The sequence below is a fragment of the Colius striatus genome, chromosome 3 (genome assembly GCF_028858725.1).
Source record: "Colius striatus isolate bColStr4 chromosome 3, bColStr4.1.hap1, whole genome shotgun sequence".
Lineage (NCBI taxonomy): Eukaryota > Metazoa > Chordata > Aves > Coliiformes > Coliidae > Colius > Colius striatus.
In genome coordinates this window covers 13826263-13840963 of record NC_084761.1, presented here as the reverse complement: position 1 = coordinate 13840963, position 14701 = coordinate 13826263, and the positions used below count along the sequence as shown (strand labels likewise).

General features: G+C 36.0%; 1 protein-coding gene across 2 annotated transcripts in view; it reads right to left on the bottom strand.

The window, feature by feature from the left end:
- SDK1 (sidekick cell adhesion molecule 1) overlaps window positions 1–14701 on the bottom strand; it is a 417596-nt gene that overhangs the window by 254981 nt on the left and 147914 nt on the right. The gene's annotated exons all lie outside the window — the stretch shown is intronic.

The window sequence follows — 14701 nt, the reverse complement described above, 5'->3', positions numbered from 1 at the left end:
TGAATTGTTTTGTTACCTCAAAGAATGTTTTTATTCTATCCTTTTACCTGTTTAAAAAGGCCTCTGGCTTGAACATCTTTGTGAGCCAAGTAATCTGTTCAGAGTTACTTTCTACCAAAACTAAGAGTTTACTGCCCTTTTTCTTGCTGATGTTGATATGATATCAAGATGGGAATTGAATTTATAAGAGAATGCTGTAACATACACAAGTAACCTGAAGCTAAAATGTAGCTGAACAGCTACAGACAGCAATAAGGGAGTGCAAAACATCACATGCTAGAGATGCTTCTATACTCATTTTGCATGGTTAGCAAGACTTTGGGAGTGTGATGGCCTCTCTGGAGCTAGGTCGAACACACCACTTCTCCTCCCTTGCCTCCCAGGCAGAGGTTATTAAACCACAGGTCAGCTCTCTACTTGTACAATGTCAATTGAAGCTTATTAGCTCAAATCTTTCCCTGTGGTTTAAACTGGGACAGCAGACTTTGCCCTTAGGCACTTGGGGAGTGTTCTCATGGCTAGCTCTAGGATGACAGTCTCTACCTGATTGGGGACACCAATACCGAAACACATAGTAACTTCTTAAATTGCATCAATCTATTGAAAGTGAACATCAGTCTAAGTCCTAAGTGACTCTGTTATATTTTTTTAAGTAGTCGGTGTTTGTTTTCTCCTGTTTAATGGGAGTCTGGACAGGACACTGCAGCATTTGTCTTCCTCTGAGGGTTCATGTTTATCAGGAAAAATTACTCCAAAGAAAGGTCAGATGTAAACTTCAGTGTAACAAATATTTCATAAAAGCAACAAAGAACATTCCCATTTTAAGAGAGAATAATTATTCTGGCCAGCTGTACTTTCTGTAAAGAACTCCTGAATTTTGGAGGGCTGGGAAGAGTGAAGGGAGATTTTGTATGACAGCCTAGTTGACTGAACTCTAATCCATTACTTCAGTCAATTTAGCTCCTGCTTGCTATGTTACTGGTGACTTGATGTCACCACTATAATATACTAACTACGATAATATACTGACCTTTCTGTTGATACAAAGTTTTGTGTGCAGAACATATTTTTCCATTATCTGACATCATTACTAATGACCTGCTCTGTTACCCTTTAGTAAGCTAGAGCAGCTCTATGAAAGCTATTTTTCTTCTATTAACCTGAATAATGAAGGGTTCTACATGGGAAACTGCTAAGCTCTCTCAACTTCTAGACAGAGCTGAAAGCGCGCAAGAGCTTGTAGCAGTGGGCTGCAATGAACAGATACAAGGTAAAGACTTGTAAGTGCTTTACAGTTGCTTCAGACTAGGAAGTATTAAACTTAAAACTGGACTGGAACTGAAGTATCTGGAGCAAAAATCAAAACATTTTTACAAAATGTAATAACATGCAAAGGAAACTGCTGATAAACAGCCTCATCAACTACCATACTACTGAAAACATTGGGTGAAAAAATTAGTTTTAATCTTCTACTTCCTTATTCTGAATGACAATGAGTTTGAGATGAAAAAATTACCATCCTTTCCCATGGGCTATTAGTGCCAATAAATGAAAACTAACATAAAAAATTGCTTTAATTACTACATCTGATTATGTACAATGTATTATGTACAATGAATTATATTAAATTAACCAATTTCGAAAGTTTACAAAAAGTCAGGAAGTTTCTGTGGGTTTTTTTCACATTAACAGGAGCAGTCAAGTTCTACCTCAAGTTTATCAGTAGTATCTCCTGAAGAATATCTGTATTGAAGTACTCTAACAGAAATGACTATTTATTTCTGGACTCAACATGGAAAACATTAACTTCTGTCAAGTCATACTATTTGCCACTGTAAGCTAGTGCTACCAAGAATGAATAAGATAAGGTCTAAAGGCATAAATGAACTATTGATATACTTTACTATTGTGTTTTAGGAGTCCTATTTAACACAAGCTAGATTTTGAACCAGCTGTCTTTTCTCACATTAAAAAGTACCTCACTTGTGAATAGTCCTAAAGAAACCATGAAATGTATTCAAGGTTATTTCAGCCCTATGACATAATCAGTTATTCTCCTGTTAGATGTTACTATAACTTGTAATTTATTATTTGATAGAGGTTAACAGCACAGTATCTGATTCACACGTACAAGCATTCTTCAAAACCACATCTAAGTTTTCTCCTTAACCTGCCTGCTATCCTTCTACCCTACTCCTCCTCCTTCTAAGTCTATTTAACACTTAGAAAAAATTCTTATTACTGCTATTTTATCTCCACAATGACACAGTTTTCAAGCGATATTTATATTCTTGTTATTTCATCATCTTATTGTAGGAGATGGCAGGTTGAGTGCAAGACATGAAATTCTTCTACATAAAGCCCTTTGTGAAGATGAATAGGAAGGTAAATCTCAGTTACAATGTAAATTAAAACATACTGCCTCAGAGTACAACAGAATCGTGACTGAACATGTCAGAATATGCAAAAGAAAAAGCAAATCTGTCATCATGACAACTGTAAGTTGCAAAGGTGCTTCTTTATATTTCATCACATTAACTATCAGAAAATTAATCTGAGGGGAGAAATTCTCCAAATAGTAAGTAATTTGAGGAGTTGATAAAATTTAAACCAAGTAGATTATGCCAAACTGCCCTCTAAAATTACAGTAAATGATTGTCTTCATTTTATTTCTTATGTATGTCCTGTAACACCATGTAAAATCACTTATATATTGGCCTGTTTCAGAACATAATATATTTGACTGCATTAAGGTGGAATTCTGTTTTTGAAACATATCAAATAGCAGTCATAAACATATCCACTAGAAAACCAAAACCAACTTATTGGCTTGGAATAACCTTCCAGTAATGTTGATACAGCTACCAATGTTTTTTTTGGTCTGTGTTGATATTTCTATATGACTTCATCAGTCTATGGTGCTTTTTTTTGTAATTACTGGTTGCTGTAATTTGCCAATATTAATGTTTCTAAAATAATATGGGGTTACTGTCTATTTTAAACCACCTCCAGTTATGCAGATCTCCAAAAAGTCATTCCACAGTCATCATACTTACATTGTCACTCTAAGCTTTCCATGTTTACAATTCCAGTTTCAATGAGACAATTCACAAATCTTTCATCATATAGACAAATGATCAGAAGTGATGAATTACTGCATCTTAGAACACTTCCAATAGTCACCTGAACCATGACAGCTGACTTTGTGTATCCTCTTAGTCTTCTCAATTTATGAAACAGTGGTGGTTTAGCCCTGGCTGGGTGTCAGACACCCACCAAGTCATTCTATCACACCCCCTCCTAAACTGGACAGGGAAAGTGAGAAATATAATGAGAGGTTTTTGATTCAAGATAAGGACAAGGAGATCACTCAGCAATTATCTTCATGGGCAAAACAGACTCAACTTAGGGAGAAATAGTTTGATTCGTGAGCAATTGGAACAGAGCAGGGAAAATGATAGACAAAACTAAATCTTAGAACACCTCATCCCATCCCTCCTTCTTCCTAGGACTCTCCTTCCTTCTCCCCCAGCACTGCAGCGGATGGGGGTTACAGTCAGTTCATTACAGATGGATTTTGCCATTTCTTCTTCACAGGGGGAGGCCTCCTCACACTTCCCACTGCTACACTGTGGGGTCCCTCCCACAGGAGACAGTCCTCCACAAACTTCTCCAATGTGGGTCCTTCCCATGGGCTGTAGATCCTCACAAAACGCTCCAGCATGGGGCCTCCCACAGGGGCAGCTCCTCACATGGGTCATCTCCACAGAGAACAGTCCTTCAGGTACCGACTGCTCCAACCTGAGTCCCTCACAGGATCACAAGTCCTGACAGCAAATCTGCTCTGTCATGGGCTCCTCTCTCCCCACAGGCTGCCAGATCCTGCCAGGAACTTGCTCCAGTGTGGGCTTCCAAATGACTCACAGCCTCCTTTGGGCATTCATCCACTCCAGTGTGGGGTCTTCCATAGGCTGTAAGTGTATCTCTGTTCCCCCCTGGTCCTCCATGGACTGCAGGGGCACAACCTGCCTCACCATAGTCTTCACCACAGTTCACAGTTCCAGTGCCCGAGCACTACCTCCCCCTCCTTCTCCACTGACCTTGGTATCTGCAGAGATGTTCTTACATTCTCACTCCCTTCTGCTGCTGCTTCTATTTAGCAACTGTGCAGCAACTTTTTCCCCTTCTCAAATACGTTATTCACAGAGGTGATACCTCAATCGCTAATTGGCCAGACCTTTGTCAGCTGTAGGTCCATCTTTAGAACTGAATGGCATTAGCCCTATCAGCTTGGAGGGAAGCTTCTAGGAGCTCTTTGTTGAAAAAAGCCGCCCCTGTAGCCCCCTCCTACCAAAACCTGTCCCAGACAAAACCACTACAGAAGCAAAACATATAACCTTATCCATCTTCAAGGTAGGCAACAAAGGTTTATAATTATGTAAAACAAAAATAATTTATGCTAATACATTTCAATTTGTAACTGGAGTAAAGTACAAATGCATAGTTAATAAATTTCACAACAACCTTTAATTTATATTCCAGATTTCTAACAAGCACAGTCCTGCTCACGCAGCTGGTTTTTCTCTTTCTCTAGAGTGGCAATATGCAGTTTTGGACTCAGCCTAGCTGATAAGACACTAAAATAAAAGCTTTTCAACAGATTTCTCCAAAGTCTGTGAGTGCTGCTGATTCTGACATCTGGTCAACTCAAAGAGCAGAGCACGGGGCATTGCTGACTGCTCAGGAACCTGTAATAGATGGATGTCAGATTAGGGCACAGAATGCGGTATCCCGAAGGATGCAAAGTAGCCACTGGAAAGCCAGCAGCCCTTGATTAAGTCACAGTGTTAATCTGTCTGCAATGTGAAATGAGGTTAAGCAAACAGATCTTGAGGGAAGGTTTCTTGAGGTCTGCCCTGTATCTCCAGATGTACAAGTTATCTCAAGCAATTCATCAACTACACAGTTCTGAGAGGCTTTTGTGCTGGCTTGTCAGTGAGTTAACAAGATCAGCCATAAATTGAATGACATACCTAGTAAAGAGAAGTTTTAGGAAAGATAAAGGCTGCCTTTATTCTTTTTTTTTTTTTCCTTTTTTCTTTAAAAAACACCATAAAAGCTTCCATTCTGGAGACCAAGTTGATAACTACCACACCAAGCCTGAAGCTGTGTTTCTACTATGGACCAACTCAGTGCAAACTTTGAAGGATACAGCTCCATGGATAAATGCACTTTTGGGGGAAACAAAGTGACTGACAGAAAATCTGGAACATCACTGCTTAGGTATCACAATGGTGAAGAGTCTTATAAAGATACTCTGTTCTTTTAACTTAGCTGAGGTAAAAAACAACTCAGGAAAGCAAAAAATCTTTATGAAGGTCTGTAGCAAACCAAAAGACTCCTTGCAAGGAACTCCTTACAGAACAGGGGCCTTTGCCATTTTCTTCTGGGATGATCACTGCAAATATGACCTAATATATAGGAAAACTTTTTGAAAAGAAGGTCAGTTTATGGATCATGGTTAAAAAATTGGCAGGGGAAGAGGAACTGAAAAAATGATAGATGGAAAGATGAAGAGAAAACACATGGAAGATAAAGGAAAACCAAACAAAAGAGACATGGAAGTTATAAGCATTTATACAAAATGGTCAAAAAAAAAGATGGAGACCATTAAAAAAAAGATCAGCACTATAAGTTAATCCTAGTATTTCTTGTTGCACTTTTCAATATTTTCCATGCCTTTGAGTCTTTCTAGCACATCACCTTTCATTCTCTTTCTGGGCTTTTCTTCTCAAATGCCAATGAAGCCTTGCAAACAGATTTTAATCTGTTTAACTGGGTGAGAAATACATCCAGTTATCTCATCTCTCTTAAGCGGTTGCTTACTTTCAGTTCTTTATTCCTTTATTTCTATGATATGCTTCTTCAAGGACTTTTTTTGTATTAGAAGAAATTGAACAACAATTAATTTAGGACACTTATCACATTTGTACCAGCTAGATGTTCTCTAGATTCCTGAGTGGGAAGAATTTTACTCTCAACAAAGACAGACACACTATTTTTGGTACAACAGGAAGAATGTGTTATTTAAAAAGGGAAAATTCTTCCCAAGAGATTAAAAAAATCGTGAAAAATTAGCTGAGATGGCAAATTGCTAAAAAAAAAAAATCTACTGAAAATTCTTTTTTTTCTCAGCAATATAATTCTGTGTGACAATTTGAGCATGAAGCTGACTATAAGGCAAACATTTACAATGATTAAAGTATTTAGATGAAAAATGTCCCTAATTTAAGAGACATTTTTGACATGAAGAGAGGCATAGAAATCTTCTGCACACAGTATTTACGGGAAAAAAAAAAGTGAATATATCTCACAATTTTCATTTCATTACCACACTGTTTAACTGTTAACATTTTCAATGGCTACTTGAATAAATTAAAGCCAGATTTTATGTTACAGTTCTAAAAACAGATTTCATACTTCCTGCTACAACATATAATGCGATTTACTAACTGTGTTCACTGTTTAGTGATTCTGATTATACATTAGATCTGTACACAGAAACAAACAGCAGTCAGATAAAATCAATGCAGCAACAAGATTCCCTTTTAAATGAAAGACATCTCAACTCTCTTTTGCCATGCAAACAATCATTGAGCCGTAAATTTCTCAATGCCTATTTATGATGCAAGCCCAAATGAAAAAATCAATGCCCTTCAACAGAGGGAGCATCAGTGTCTCTTTGTAGCCACAGTAAATGACCCATTCCTGTTCCTTATCAGAGCCATTCTTGTAAAGCTTAAAAACTGAATTCCCAGGAACTATCAGTCAGAAGAGGAAACCTCTTTAATGATCCTTCACTAGGAAAGAGGTTATAAAGCCTTTAACAAATAGTTCCTATGTTATACTCACAGATTCAGAAAATCTCCTATGATGTTGATTGGTTTGCTTTTTCAGAAAGCAGGAAGTTAAAAGTATTTAAATATTTAAAACTCTGATACCACCAAAAATCATTGGATATATTACCTCTGTTTTTCAAATCTGTGATTGCTTTGAGTCTTATCATAAAATTAACTCTTATTTCTTGTAAATTAATAATTTTACCTGGATCCATTGAAAAGACTCACAAGATAGCGGAGTTTTTGAGGTCAGAAATGAAGTTGTTCAGGATATTCAATTCTGAACAAATTTGTCAAAAAAAAAATCTTGCATTTGAGGCTCAGCAGAAGCTACAGAGGATACACATTTGCCACTGACTGTAATTATGCTCTGTGGTACATCTTGCTGAACTTTACTGCATTTGTAAATGAATGGTGTAAATCCATCCACTTATCTCCAAAGTCAGTAACTACTAAACAATTATCAGAAGCCACTGAGAACATTGCTAAGATTGAAACCACAACAATTTCATGATTTTCAGCAGCTGTATAGAGTGTAAAAACACCAAAAGAAGGGTTAATTAACACTAGTAGAAGAAAAATCCAAATAAGAGACAACACTTGGGCTGTGAGACCATCTTCAGTCTGTGGAAAAAAAACAGAATATATTTTCTCATAGCCCTAAGGCGAGCTTACAGCTGAAATGTCTTCTCTAATCTTATTGTTTATTTATCATCTGCATTTATTATCTGTTTTGCTTTTATTTTGCAGCTAATATCCTCCTGCAAAATCCTACTTGTCTCCAGATGTTGATCAGTATACATTCTTTTTGCTAAATGTCTTCTGGATCTAAAGTCTTCTTCATACTGGGATTTAGTAATCATAACCTTTTATATTTTCACCGTTGGTGTAAGCCTACTCCTCACAGGAACAAGAAATGATGACACTCGCTGGAGTTAGGTGTCGTGCAACCACATGCTATGGAATTTTTTTGTACAAAATTTTGCAAATGTGCTTAATTTTAACATTCTGGTTAACAAGCAAAATGGAAAAATTGTCATTTCATTTCACTGCCTTTCTTAGTGTTGTGTAAGTACATTCTAAAAGAGACTCGATGTTTTACGAAACTGGATTTTGACTGCTGTAATTTCAGATACTTAATTGCAATTACAAGCTCTGAAACTGTAATTCGGTAGAGTCACATGGTCTAAAAGGTTTCCTCCTGAGTAAAACAGTAAATAAAGTGTTTCCCAGAAATGTTTATTTAATAATATTTTAGATATCTCTGCTGTTTACCATAGAAGATAATAATCAGGCATGTAAGAATTAGAAGTATTCCATACTTTCCTTATAAGGAAAGTGGCATTTTGCTTAGTTTTCTGTTGTTATCTACTCTTGTATGCCTGAGGTTTCAACAGTAAGCAGTTCTATAGCTGACATCCAAATACCTAGGAAAGTGTTAGAGTTTGGAACCTCCTGGGAACAGAGAAAGAAGCTGATGAACTGTGTTTTAACCCAAGAAAACATTCCATGCTAAACATGACCATTTAGTGCTTTTTTTGATGACTGATGAGGTATTACTACTTTCACCTGTACTAGTAAAGGCTTAGAATTTTTGTCAACACAGTAAATTCCGTTAGAGTTTTAAAAGCATTTCTGTATCAGCAAAAGCCATGGTGTATATGTAGTTGTGTCATTATATCTGTTTAAAGATAGGTGAATCTTAATCTCGACAAAGGCTGAGTTTTAGGGATCAAAGGACATCGTATTTCAGGATACAAGTATAAACATTCCCGTATTACTAATGCACAGCTGTATCTGTTAGGAGATACTGTCACTGTAACACCCAGAAAACCTTTTCCAACTTATCCCGTTGTGAAACAGCCTAGAAGAACAGATGAACGAATAAGAGAAACATATATTGCTTCTTTCTGAATCAAGTTTACAGAGTCAAATGAATACTCTGAAAAATCACACCAAAAGTTTTTACTTTTTTTTTTCTTCCAGAACTCCTGGACTCAAATATCCTCCTCTACCAGAAAAAATGCTGCCTTTTGATCATTAAATTGCAGGCCAGTGTTTGGAGTTTTTTCCTTGTTTGAACGAGCCTCTGTTTTTCAACAAAATGTCATCCTGTATTTACCTTGTCTAGTATTTCCAGATGTCTCCTTCAGTTCTTTTTACATTCCATCAAGATCAGTATGATCTGTGAATGTTACTACAGTGGTATTTTGTTTAGTCTCTTTCTTAAACAATTTCTACAAATATTAAATAGGAAACATATTTTCACAGACCATCATTGTCTTATCAAAATAGGTAACTGTTCTTACTACATTTGCCTCACATTTTTTATTAAGTCTAAATATTTAAAGAAAATAATCATAATGTTGTGAATATGCTATACTCCTGCTTCCCAAGTGTACAAGGTACACACAATCCTTTTGTTTGTTTGCAGTATTCCTTATGTAATCTGTGATAAAGAAATAACGTTTACAAGTACATAAAGTTGTGTCATAATTTAAAAAATATTTTATAAAAGGAAAAAAAGGTTAAGGTATGGAGGTAGATAATATCAGCAGGTTCAAAAGAAGATTAGACAAACTAATACACAGCAAGTCTGTAACTAAACTGTAAAAGAAATGGGCAGGCATGTACTCTCCAGCGTTCCTAGTAAAAAAATTCTAGATGATGGAGAACAAGAGAAAACAGACACATGCTCTCCCTAAAGAGTAACTCATTTTGCTACTGGCAACACAGAATACTGGGCTTGATGGACCATTACTCTGAGCCAATAAGGCATTTCTTATGTTCTAAGGAAAACCTAATTTATCTTTTCTAAAAGCCAATTAGATACTATAAAAGACAGATATTATTATCCAAGTTAGGACAATCTGTAAACGGAGATTCAAAGTTAGTAACAGTTAGAGAAATGTAACTCATGTTAATTGAATGCTAATTATGTGTGCAATTATTTTGCCTTTTACTGAGCAGTGAGATGGTGTGTTAGAAGTTAGTGTTCAATGGAAGCCCATCTTCTGAAAATTTCAACAAAGTCAAATGATTGGATTCCCCTATATCATTGTACATCTCTTCAGTTTTTCACGTTGCGTGATTTAAGCTCATTTACAAAACATCCATCCCATAATCTGTATTTCAAGGACAATTACATGGACATCCTAAAATTCCCGACTCATCATTCAGAAAAATGGAATAAGATACATGAAAAAAAAGGGTTAAACTTCTGTCATTCCTATGCTTGGGCAAAGACAGCTTCATCAAGAGACAGATAAAAGTGCAAAGCACTAGAAGCCTTAAAATAGCCACTCAGATCCTGGGGAAGGCAAGGTAACACAATGTGAATTCCATTATATAAATCTATGAGTGCACATTTCTGAAAATAATCTACAAAAGGTAAAAAGAAAAACCCTAAAAAAATAATGAAACACAATCCATGCACAAGTGAGAGAAAAAACCCTCCAAACTTGAGAGAAAGGCAAAAGAGGTGAAGGAAAGGGAAAAAATTACTCTTGGTATTATGAAATTGTTCATATCTCTAGTGCTCATGGCTTTGCTTTTCTAATCTGATTATCGACTAACATTGTTTTAAAGGACAATATTTTCTCACCTTCATCTTAACTAAAGTTGTATGCTTGACAATTTGAATGGGATTTCACCAGGAAAAATATTATCCACATAAGATTTACACATCTTATTGTTTTTTGTGATTTTTTTCCCCTTAGTTTAAAATGGAAAATTGTCATGTCAATTTGTGACACACACATCCTGAAATTAATGTTTAGCAAGCTTTTCATGTTTCATTGATCTGTGTTTGTGTCTGTGGAAAAAGCAAAAGTTGTAAAGGCTTTATTAAAAAAAAATCCTTAATCATAGAATATGACATTATCATAACAGGGGAAAAAAATTTAGTTACTAAAGTATTTAAAGCTACAAAGGAGGCCAGTGAATGCAACAAAAATATAGATATTTCAGAGAGGTATTAATGCTAGACATTTCAGACAACATTTTCAAACAGTTATTTCCTCATTTCTGCTTCACCAGTAAAGCAATGATAGAAGCAATGAATCCAGCTAATATAGTTTCAAGAATCATGTCTAATTTTTCAGAGGAAAACCTTATTAAGCAGTTAAAAGTTAATGTGGTTATTGTTTTCTGTCCTAGGACCTATCATCTTAGATCTGGACCATGGGGAGGTAATTTACCTGGTACAGCCCTGGTCCAGCAGAAAAAAAAATGCAATGACAGCAACATGTGCTTCATTCACAATAGCAGGTATTCAAGTAGGTGCAAATTTCAGGGGAGAGGATCAGAAAACTAGAAGAGAATTTTGTAGTCTTATTAGCTGAATCTGCATACACAGAAACAAAGCTCAGGCAGAAACAAATCAGTGAATGACACTCTAAAGAATTAAAGTAGGGTGAATTTACCATTTTTTTGTTGCTGCAGTGCCAACCGATCCATTCAGCTACTCTGCTCAGGACTCATGCACTCTAATAAGATTGCCATTCAAGTCATTCTTTTGGGATTTTTAAGGACAGAAATTATACTAGCAGACATACAAGCCTTTGGATTTTACCAGGTGCTGAAAGATTTGTTAAAAACTAACATTCACAGATAGGAATCAATCAGCTGGGTCCTTTAACACACTTAAAATAAATTACCAGGTAACCTTCTATTTAATCTACACTATCTATCTAATTCCATAGTGTTTGTTCTAAACGTAGAACACTTATGTCTGTCCTAAATAAGTATTTCTCATTTGCATCTAACACTAGATCCATACCTGATTTAATTTAAATTTGCTCCTGCTACATTTAAAAGCTTTTGCATTATCCAATAATTTGCAATGGAATCAGTTAGTAGTGAAGTTCAAAATGTCTCCTTCACCAGAACCACCAGTTTATAATTCATACAGAAGGAATGTCTTTTCATGTAATTCAGTGGCATGCTCGTGAAGACTATAACAGCCTGAGATTCTCAGTCCATTTTTTGTGAGCACTAGAAATGCAGCAAAGTAGGTCAGCATCCTCCCCCCATAAGGTTTATCAGTAAGTTCCCTAAGCGAAAGCTCAAAAATTAGATCAAAGCCACACCTAGACTTGCACACTCAAGGATTCCTCTAGGATGAGCTTCTCTATGAAATACTCTTCTTAGATTCCACGGGAGCTTAAAGCCTGCACAAATGAAGCAGTAACATTTCCTTGTTGTTGTACTTTACAACTCCTTGAAACACGCTGTTATTCTCTCCAAAGACTGTAATTGAAAGTTATAAGTTATAAAAACTGATTTATTCTTGCTGAAGGATTATTTAAAATGATCTGAACTAACTGAAATTTAAAGTTTAAAAACCACATCCATAGTGTTACCCTCAACATTTATTTAAAAGAGGTTTTGAACAGAGCAATATGATATAATTTAAAAATGAATTCAACAGTTGTTTTTACTCCCTCAGAGAGCAGTTATTGCCTGTCATATAATTAAGTGAATATGCCAGTGACAGAATACACAAAGCAGCAGGGAGCACAGGAAAATGCTGAAGCTTCTTGTAGTCCATGAGCCTTTCGGCTCACCACAGTGAGAAAAACCTGTCTAATATAATAGAAAGAGGAAATTAAAAGACATGATCAGAAAAACAAGGAATTGCCAAGGAAACGCTCCATCAGTATATTTCATATCGGGTGTGAATCAATCCAGATGATACTTAGTGAATTTTATGACACATTTCAAAACATACTGTAACAGTTTATCTCACATAAACATTTATTTTAAATCAATAAAAGTCAGCTAAAAATATTAATATACCTTGAATAGCTATGCTGAACGAATGAAAGATGTTCATGTAACTTCAATCTGCACTGAAGGCTGCAGTATCATGAATTCATCTACTCTATTTAAATCAGTCTAATGTCTATGGACAACTGCAGACACCTTTGACTTTTTTTGTCTACAATTGTGAGACTTTCTATAATAAATAAAAGGAAATAGCAGGTTCTTCCTGATCTCTGGACAGGAACAAAGTGAATAAAAAATTTTGGATTGTTGAACTTCCATTTTGAAACAAATGTATTTTCAAGTCATTGTTCCAAACATCCAAATTCCTCAAAACAAGAGGAGATGTTTAACATTGCAATCACAAAGCCAGGAATCTTCCTCATGTCATACAGAATCAGCTTTAGCACACCATAGCAGCCATTAGCACTTCCAAGAATATTTATTAGCCTATCTCATCTCTGCTGTCACTTATCTGGTGACACAATATTCTTTTCTTAAGTTATGCCATCAGAGATCATTTGTCTGTGTTCAGAATAAGACTGCAAATATGTTAGAGTGAGACATGTTAACCAAAAATATTTTAAACTATATATTTTTTTAAAAAAACATCTTCTAAAACAAAATAGTTCCTGAAAATTTTGGATATTGTTTCAATAAATTTTAAAAGATATTCTGTATTCAATCTACTCACATAATAATATTGGTTAGTATTTCTTTTCTCTTTTCTTTATGCATGATTAAAGCATCCAAGGCCAAAATTCAAACAGCTTTTGAGAAGGGGAATTGATCCTCAGGGAAGTATTACCTTCCTTCATGACTTTCTACAGGCTGTGCGGTAAGAGGACACTTGCCTCAAAAACTGAGTGTGGACATATATATCACATTACTGCCTGTACTCAGTCTATGAAAATCGTGAAAGATGTACCAAGTAGTCCAGATTTCACATTGGTAGACTCCCGGAAGAAATGCTTCTCTGAATACCAAGTGATTTCTAACTAAGATTCATGAGCGCTACAGAAAACAGTCCCTGAAAGGAACAAAAATAGGGAAAAAAAAGTAACATCAAATCAATTTATCACGATAACTGACATCCAGGTTAGAGTGATAGTACTGCTTTGCTGGCACTGCTTCTTTCCTTCCTTTCTGGCCTTTTCATCTATTTAAATTCCTTAAGCCCAGGACAAGGTTTTTACCCATAGTGGAGGACACTATTTGTACAAGTAAGCTACTCAGTACAGTCAATAAAACTGCCAGAGCTGCTGGCAGCCCCATGCCCACAGGCTGAGTAAGAGAAGGGAATGGCTGTGTCTCTGTGCATCTACAGGAGCCAGGGAGGAGATTGGTACAGATGAGAGTGAGCTCTCAGGTGATTTTGCTATGGCATTATTTATTCTTATTTTCTCTAAATAAATGTATTGATTTTTGTTTTTAAAACTTGTTGTTGAAGATTCTCAAGAAGTTTCATGAAAAATGCCTTCAGAAGCTTCGGCCAAAATGGCAGAAGTAAAAAATGAAACCCCAGCATAAAAGTTAGTGTGTGAGCAAAGTTAATAACACACTAACCACTCTTCAAAACAGAAGCAATTCTTCATGGTCTTGCCAGGGGAGATAAGCACAGTCACAGAATACTAAATTCTGATACTGATCTAATTGGGCCACCAAAGTCATTGCTACTCTCTGCATGTGGCCATGTCCTCCTGTTGAGGTGTCTGGCACAAGGATACATTTTGAAGAAATGTATGGTTTATGACAGAAATTAAGGTGTGTTTCCTCAGAGGTGAGCTGCTGTTTTATCAGCTGTGATGAATTCTGCTGTTCAGAATGGTGTTCTAAAGGGGAAATTTTGGTCCTGTGACTCATTGTGGCAATGCTCCATGCATGTGAACATTTTTTCTGGAAGCTTCCAATTATCACAGAATTTTTCTTGAGGATTTTTTTGTAACATCGATTAAAGATAATCACAAAAAGGAAACTATGGCTACTAATTGTTGAAGTTGTATGGGAATATATTGAGATGATTATCGACTTAATGA